The 9,897-nt window shown below is 27.9% G+C and overlaps 1 pseudogene; it reads right to left on the bottom strand.

Annotated features, from left to right (window-relative positions):
• Positions 1-6,296: 6,296 nt before the first annotated feature.
• The window catches only part of LOC113385282, a 6,997-nt pseudogene continuing 3,396 nt past the window's right edge, over positions 6,297-9,897 (bottom strand).

The raw sequence follows: 9,897 nt of genomic DNA, 5'->3' as shown, positions 1-9,897 counted from the left end.
TTTTTAGTACCAGGAAAAACTGGCAATATCATGAAAAACTCATGTAATAATAATAAAATATATGCCATAAGTGAAAAATAACTATTAGATACTGAAGTTAGCTTACCAAGTTTTATTAAATGCAGTTTATTTCAATTGTTGGCTACACTGGACCTTAGTCAGAGATCCCATTTTCGATCCCGCTCCAAGCAGCCTAATATCAAGCAGTAGTGACATCAGTTTTCACTTGGAAATATAGATAGTCATGTTTCCAAGTAAAAATAGCCTTTTCCTGATACTGCTGCATCAATAAAAAAAACATCAATATTACAGAAGTTGTAATAATAAAATCTTGAAATACAGATAGGTCAACGATTGGGTTGCCTTCTGAAAACCTTAGTTAAGTGAAATCAAGAAAATAACTTACGGGGACTCTTAAGTTCTATGAGAATTGTACATAGAATATTGAAAAATGTTCTAGATGATTGTACACATAATATTGAAAAAATCACTATTACAGATATTTACAGAATATTAAATATTAAAAATCTTAAAGCTTAAATTATTAAAAGCTAGTAGACACCCTTGAAGCTTCGTGAAGATTTGCGAATAATTACTCGCAAATCAAACTTAAGTTTGATTAAGCATTGCATTGCAAAATTTGCTTTAATATTGTGATTAATGTTAGCATTGCAAGAAAAATTTAATTTACTTCCATATACAGATTGATATATCAACCGTTATTTTATATTAACCGTTTTACTTATCCGATAAAATTTTTGTAAACCGCGATAACATAGGTACTCCACAAATCAATCCATTCTTTCGTTCATAATGAAATCATATCAACATTGAACAAATATAATACAATACTAAGGACCATATATATAAATGAAATAAAAAACACTGCGACTTGATATACCTATAACAATCATACAATAGATTCTTTATTATAACAAATAAAACATATGCATTGTTGTGAAGTGGTGCGTACTTTATGGGTTTGCTAATGCTATTTTGGTTGGTACATATGTGAGCAAGTATACCGAGTACAATGCCATGGGGTTAGTTTCTGATTAATGTGATCTTTGTATTTCGATAATATATATATATATATATATATATATATAATTATTATTAACGCTCTATTATATCGATCGCGCGATACTACTTGTGAAGCCGGTACAACAATGCTTTTGGCGCGTGTATGAACTTTGGCGGAATTCTATATTGTTATTAATAAACGATATGTGGATCACCCGGAAAATTGAATAGGGTTTCGTTTCTAATCAGATATTCGAGAACCAAAGGCTTATCAATCACAGACAATAATATAAATTGTATAGTTTTGGATTTGGTATGAAACGACACACCTTAAGAATGGCTATTAAAAATTCGTATATAGTTATTTACAATTAGTACAAATTATTTCTAATATCAATGTTTGGTTCACAAATTTGTTGCACCATGTTATCAAGCAGTAGTGATATTAGTTTACACCGGAAAATATAGTTTCGAATATGTTTTAAAGTAAATATGGCCTTTCGGAGCATGGCAGCACTATCTCTATTAGAAAGGATTTCTATAAGATTACCTAGAAATGTCGTATAGAAGTAATTACTAATTTTACTAGTAAGGATAATTACAGGATTGCCTTCTAAAAGTGTTCATCAAAATAATAAACATAGATAATAAGCATAGTTTGAAACAGTTTATAGAATACATCTACATTTATTTGGTGTTCACTAATTAGATTTGATTTGTGTAAAAATGGAATTAAGGGTTGTACTGCAACAAAATGCCACATTGTTGAAAGAGTTTTTTCCACGAAAAATATAAATCTTTTATTATTTTGTTGGTATGTAATTGCGACACAATCCTTAGTTCCATTTTTACATAAATCAAATCTAAGTTTAATTTTGACCGCCTCAGGAACTTGGTATATCAAATTAATTGCTCTAATTGCGAACTTTTTTATATCAGAGAAACTAGCCAAAACCTGAATAAACGTCTTCATCAACATAAAAATAACTCAAAAAATCCCAAATAATTTAGGACGATGTTAACCGAGCATATTAAAAATTTAAATCATAATATAGATATTTCCAACCCAAAAATTTTACATTTTGAAGAGAACGTAATTAAAAGAAAATTTGCTGAGGGGTTGTTTTTGCAATTGCATAACGACAGGGTCATAAACAAACGCTTCGACAATAAGGTCACGAACGAAACAAACACGTGGTTCCTAAATAGCGTGTCAAAATTTCTTAAAAAATTACGAGATGCCATCGCTTTTTAAATTTCCCGTAAAATTTAAACACATGCTAAAAACTGCTTCAAGAGAAAATGTGACATTTCTATCTTAAACTCCGAACAGTAAATACATAGTTTTGACAACTTGTTAAGTTATCATGTTTATTTGTGTGTTTTACCATCTGTGATGTTAAAAAATACATATTTTATCAATGTGCACATACTCATACCATGGATTAATAATATTTTCATATATTATATCAGGATACAAAATTGTAAGTGTTTTATTATTATTATTGTTGTTATTTTTCTGTGAAATTTCTTACATATTATTGATTTAGTTTTAATTTTTATAGTTAAATGGATTGCCACTGAATGAAGGCTATGATGCTAGCCAAAACGTATGAATTTTAAATAAATAAATTTCTAAAAACTCTCATACTATTTTTATGGATGTAACGCCCGACTTTTTAACACAAATTAAATATATTATATCAACATCAAATTCAAGACTATTCATATATATACATATATATACATATATATATATATATATATATATATATATGTTGTATAATATAAAATACCATTAGCATCTGTTACCCCTTCCAATCGGGCGCGAAGCAATAAATTTAAAGGTTCGCGAGGAAGGCAAGCGGGCGTGGCCGACCAAGATATTTTTCTGACATTAATTTCTTTTTTAGTTTTGTAACTAACAGCTCTTTATCGTCTTAACACCGCTCTCGATTTGAATAAAAATGCAATTGAATAAAAACTTTATGGAACTCTGTAGAAAACTTAGTCGATCTTATGCCGTTTCCCACCCCTTTGGGACGGAAAATGGACTAAAGAAAATTCTCAGTATAAAGGAATATATTTATATACATATACTTTTCTTGAATGCATAATCTGCAGCAGTAGAATAAAAATGTACTTTTTTATTGTCTTTATGGTATTTTTATACGAGAGAACTGTTAGTAATGTGTTTATGGGAATAGAATGACCGCTTTTGGGTTAAAAATATTTAAGTTTGGTACATTTTCTTTATTGACTCTCAGTAATTATTTACCAGAACGGATACAGCCCCATTTTTTATGGGTCATGTTAGTTAGAATCTGGATATTCAGTAAATGTTTTGACAATTCTAGCTTTTTTAAGGATTTTCTGAATGGATGGCAAATCAATAGATGTCCAATCTAATTGCGACTAATTAACTATACTCGAAGTGATGGTTACATTTTTATGATTATATATTCATCTATACCCACGAGGGGCGATTTCCACTTAAGGCTATTTTAGATCTCTAACCTCAAGTAGAAATTTGATATCAAAAGCCCTAAATGAATCTATTAGCTGTGATAAAAAATACTAAAAACATATGTTTTTATCTACTTGTAATATAAGCTAACCAAAAAGCATTCAAAATAAATTGACTTTCCAAAACTGACATTTCACCAAGTCTTCGAGATTTAACAAAAAGTTTAAAACGCAATATTATATATCAAAAGAGTTCGTTTCAGCTATTAAATTCAATACAAGAGGATTCTACGAAGAATCATTTTATTTCGTGAATACAGAAAGATTCTAAAGTGCTCCGATAAAGGCAACGGTCAAGTACTTGATATCCCTTTTTTGGGAAAAATATTCTGTAGAAAATATTCTTAAAAAATTAGTTCTAGTTTCAAAGGATTCATCAAAGGTTTAAAGACATATTGGTTTTGATTGCGACTTATATCTGCGTATAATAAACAAACAAAAATTTGAAAAATGGATAATTTTCGATTTTTCTCTCCTTAAATATGATGATATTGCAATACCCACCTTCTTAGAAAATAAGTTACACTGGTACAGAACATCAATTATCCGATATTTTCAATTATTTTAAATCATGACGAACTTATTTTATGATATGATTTATATACGTATGATTCCGAAATGAATTAAATAGTTTGTTAGTAATTAAATATGTTTGTGCAACAACTAAAAAAAAATTAGGAGCTTCTGAAACATAAGGAAGGTCACTCTGAATTAGTTGAAATTATATAATAATTGTGCAATTATTGTGATATGGAATAAAATATATTTGTTCATACAAAAAAACTTGGTTATGCTGATTTGTAACTTTATAAAATTATAAATGGGGGTTTTCGTTACAATACTTATTTGAAAGTGTTGGGACTTATTTCACTAGTGGTTTTGGAATTAACGACGTTAAACAAAATACCAGCAATAATACATTCTATTGAAATAAAACCAAAACTTTATAAGGCTTTCTATTTGTGATCCTGTATTGGTAATGCGATATTTATTGGCAAAATAATTATATGAATTAAGCTGCGACTATTATACGCAATTTTTCGGTTTCCTGCTTTGAACATAAACAAGAGATTTATTTTCGGCACATGCTAGTGTTTTGTGACCCAAATTGCAGAAAATATCGAATTCCCATGTGGGCCATTTTCTGGTAACGTCCCAATCGCAATTTGACAATAGTTCTATTATTACTGTTTAATATAAATAGTTGTTCACATCAGCTACCGGGTATTATCTTTCAAGAAGTTTTTATTGATTTCCAAAACAGATAAAAACGGACTCAGTAGATACGAAGTATCTTGTTACGTGGCGAACAGTTGTTTCATGAGTTTAACTGTATATTGAATTTACACATCCGGGTATATTCATACATAGATTTCCTGCGAAATAAATATATTAGTCAGATTTTTGGGGTTCTGTATCAAGCAATATCTCAAAATTGCTTGAGCTTTTTATTTAACTCATATCTTAACTTCATAAATTGATCAAATCATTAACTCTAAATTATTCAATCTCATGTTAATGATAGGTACATTATCTAAGGGAATTAATTAATGAGAAATACAAATTTCATGGGACCTGTATCACACAAGATCATACTTGCATATAACCTTGATCTGAAATTTCGTTAAAAATATTCATCAGCAGAGTTGCAGTGACTAACAACTTATATCATCTCTTGAAAAATTGCTCTGCTTACTTTTTAATTTGCTATTGTCTCATTGTCTATTGTTTATAGTATAAACAAAGACAATGAGTATAAGACAAAAGTATAAACCCTTTGCCATGTTAAGTTCATCCTTTTCACCCCACCCACATAGTTGCTTTTATAGAGTGTTTTTTATAAAAAAAGGGTTGAATCTAACTCAAAATATCAATACATTTTATAAAATAATTAAATAACACACTAAAAAATTATATTCAGATAGCATACATAAATATGAACGACAAAATACTTTTGATTAAAACTAAAATTTAAAAATTAAGGTGACCCTAGGCCAGTGAGGCCCAGGCCTAGGGCACCACAATTTTGGGGGCGGCAATTTTTTCAGAATGTCAAAATTTTTAACCAGATCAAATGTCAAGACAATTCATTTTACAGATTAATTCTGATCTGGTTTTATAAATTTACGGATCATTTTCTATGAAATAGAGTAATTCATTTTCTAATCAAACTTATTATTCTTGGGAGTAACATTGATAATTTTATTTATGTAATGTATATTTAAAATAAAAATTATTAAATATAAGCTTTTTTAGAGAAATAATGAAGCTCTGTTTATTATTTGTAACTTTGTCAAGGTGAACCTTAGATGTAAAACGCTTTAAAAATGGTTCGATGGTTCTAATTTTATTTTCCGTATTAAATAAAACCATGGCGAATTAACATATGATATTAATTGTTATTTAATGATAATTTAGAATTCATTTCTTTGTTCGTATATAAAAATACTTTTTTCCTTAAAATAAATCATACAGAATAAAACTGAATCCTAAACTACAATATCTGAGAATTTGGTATGCTTATGTCTAATAATAATTTTTATACATCATTTTTTTTTAAGGAATAGCAATATGCTCAAAAAAACTTGAAACGTGAGATATGCAAAAAAAAATATTTTGGATTCTTTTGCGATTATAATAACTTACCCTACGAGAAATTAAAAATGATATCTAAGTAGTTTAAAATAATCTATTTAATTGAAAAAGTAAAATATTGTCTATTAAAAAGACGCCTGATTAGATAGGGCCTAGGGCGGCAGTAAGCTTAATCCGCCACTGATGTGACGGCTGGTTACACATCTATTATCTTCTACATTGGAATAATATCGTTAAAATAAAATTATATACTTTATTTGTTTATGAGATATTAGTGGTGGATCTTCTTACTTGCGGATCTTTAGCAACGCTCTACCCTACCTTATCTTTTTAAGGTGCATTCAATATTTTTATTTTTATTCCGATAAATGATAAGTATAAAAATATACATAAGCAATATCAACATGTCAGAAAAATTAAACCGCTGACTGAACACAATACCTTCTTTAATATCCAAATTATGAAAGAGTTGAAAAACTCGGAAAAAAATCTTTTACTAAATGCAAATACCGCTCCTCCTCTTTTCCTTATAACAAACATATCTGATGTCACCATCAAAAAATTTGTTCAGTACACAGAACGTCATGTATATAAAACATTGAACAAAAGATTAAAAACCGAGAAGAAAAAACGCCATTTAAAGATATATATACCTTAGCAGCCTGCGGTAACAGGATGAAGAAGGAAAACAAAAATCATACAATCTAACATAGAAAGCCACAATGAAATGAACACAAAGAATTAGGTATATACACGTACCGAGTACCTATATTAAAGAAATGAAATTGTTCAGACATGTGAAAACCCGAGGCACAGAGGTACAGAAGCAAACGCACAACAATGGAACGCAAATTCAAGAAAGAATAGTTTGTTTTCATCTTTTAAATGCGAATTAAATTGATATATACATGTGCACATTTACATTAATACATATATATATATATATATAATAATATATATATATATATATATTAAATTTTTTATTATAATTTGATGTTGAAATATGTGATTTTCAGTTTTCAGGGCAATACATCAATTAAAAATTTGTATGACTTTAAAACATTTTATATTATATATATATATATATATATATATATATACTATTCATATATATATAGATATTATATATATATCTATATATATTATATATATATATAATATATATTCTATATATATATATATATGTATTAATGTATATATATATATATCTTATATATATCGATATATTTTTTTTGAGTTTAAAAGTCGGGCGTTAAATCAATAAAAATAGTATGAAAGTTTTTACAAATTTATTTACAATCCATACGTTTTGGCTAGCATCTTAGCTTTCATTCAGTGGCAATCAATATAACTATAAAAATAAAAATTAAATAAATAATAGGGAGAAGTCCCTGAGTGCCGGACATCTAAGGTTATTTATAAATAAATCAAAAAATATTTTACGAATGTTTATTAAATTATGACTTATGTTAAAAAACAAAGTTAGAAATCAAACTAAATTAACAAATACGCAACCTTTGCCAAAATAATTATACTATCAATCAAACTTTGGTACAAGAAATATGATTTTACAAATGGCACCTAGTACCGGACATTTCAAAATAACCAGCATTGAACCCATATGTAGCCATCTTCATACTCTGGAGTGTCTGCACATGTGTCTTTGACGAATATTGCAAAAAAAACACTATTTATCCATCCTTCTGGCTGGGCCACACCGATGCTCTCAGCTAGAGCATTCATCATAAGATTTTTATTCTTTGACTAAGAAATACGAAAATGTATGTAGTGACCGTTAGCACTCATACAGAACAAAATTAAATAATTAGACAAAATAGTTTGCTCCCTTCTATGCATGATCGCAATCTAGCTCAAAATTTTCATTTTCCAAATTTATTCAGTTTCTGTATAAATTTACATTATTTTTATTATTAAGATTGTAATAAACCTTATTAATTATGAGGTAAAAACAAGTTCAACACAATTCCGCAACTTGAACATTATGAATAAAATAATTTTTAATGTGAAATAACATAAAAGCACTTTGTATTTCCAAGAATTATTATTTTTATGATATAAAATTCTTCTAATAACATTATTTACAATGAATTTACAGAAATCAAAATAATGAGAGAATTTTGGTTAGACTTTGTTTTCTACTAAAAATCGTTTGAATAAAATACTTTCATAATTTTGAATTCAATCACTATAGATGATGCTTATGTTAGTTGATATTAATATATTTTTAAATTATTAAATTAAGTCACAAATAGATTTATTTATTACTAGACCCAACAAACGTTGTCTTGTACTTATGTTTACATATCAAAAGTTTCATTTGTTTTAATAACCTATACTGATATTTACTAATTAGTTAAAAATTATTAAATTTTCTTACACTACGGTCTATACCGAAATGTATATACATCCACCCCGTATGGATCTTAAATGTACAACTGCTTTAAATAAAATGATGAGTATTTGCTTTTTCGAAAATCTTTATAAAACATTTTTTTCTTTTATTGATATCTCACGTTATTTTGAAAAAAAAAGAAATTACACCACTGAGAGTAATGTCATCCCGCCGGAAAATGGCAAAGTGTAGTCTAAATTATTCTCACTTTTGAACTTGAGAGTAAGATAAACCTAATTTCAAAATTTTATACGAATTGGAGCACAGTAGAAAAATTCAGACCCAAAACGCTCCATTGACTTGAGTAAATGGAGCGTATCCGATGGTAAAAATACTAACGTTTGTATGTGAAAAAGAAAAAGGCTGTTTTTAGGGTTTTTCCGGCAATTATTCGATTTTTTCTCGCCATAAGAACCATCCTTAGATTTCAACGAACATTTTAAAAAAAGAATTAGCGAAATTGGTCCAGGCGTTGTTGAGTTATGCGCTTACCAACACATTTTGCTAATTCATTTTTATATTATAGATAACTAATTATATTACCGTTCAGCAACGATAATACATTTAGATATGTTTATTCAAACGATTTTGATAAAAGATAAAATATAAACAAAATTTGCACTTTATTTTGATATCTGTAAAGTTTTGATTTTCTAAACTCGGCAACATAATCATTGGTATAATTATTAAAAAAATTATATCTTACAAATTCAAAGTACTTTAATTCTGGGTTTGACGCTTTTATACAAATATTCTACTTAATTCAAAGATATAGTTGTAGAAATGCATATTGATCGTTCTTTGTTATTGATTTTTAATTAAAATACATTAAGCATCATTAATTTATTTTATATATTATTATATCATTCTCATTGTTCAACATTACTAATACCAAAAACATATACCTCGAGGATGTTTGAAGTAAAATCATACAGGTGGAAGGTGGAAACAAAATTGTGGGTAAAAGTTCCTTAAACTGCAGTATGTTGTTGCAATCATTCGAGCGGATAAATCCTTGTTGACAAGTATTATTAGGCACAATGCAATGAAGGCACTCGAAACTGTATCCTATATTGCAACAATACCACTAATATAAGATTGTCGAGAGATTTTTATCATCATTTCACAATAAAACCAAAAACTGAAGAGGCAACAACTCTTTCCCAGGCATGTTTTTTACACATTTCCTAAAATAACATATGATCCTATATCTTGAAGTCTGTGGTACGAAATTTCGTTAAGGCTAGTTTACTAGTTATGTATCTCTCCTAATATATTGTTTTTTTTTTTTAAAAAAAGTGCTCAAGCAAATTACATCAAATGTGTATTTATTATCAAAT

Source organism: Ctenocephalides felis, unplaced genomic scaffold (assembly GCF_003426905.1).
Source record: "Ctenocephalides felis isolate EL2017-DRISC unplaced genomic scaffold, ASM342690v1 CF-g0.4_SCAFFOLD_00845, whole genome shotgun sequence".
NCBI classification, from domain to species: Eukaryota; Metazoa; Arthropoda; class Insecta; order Siphonaptera; family Pulicidae; genus Ctenocephalides; species Ctenocephalides felis.
Note: the sequence above shows the minus strand (reverse complement) of the source record. Positions and strands in the feature narration are given on the sequence as shown.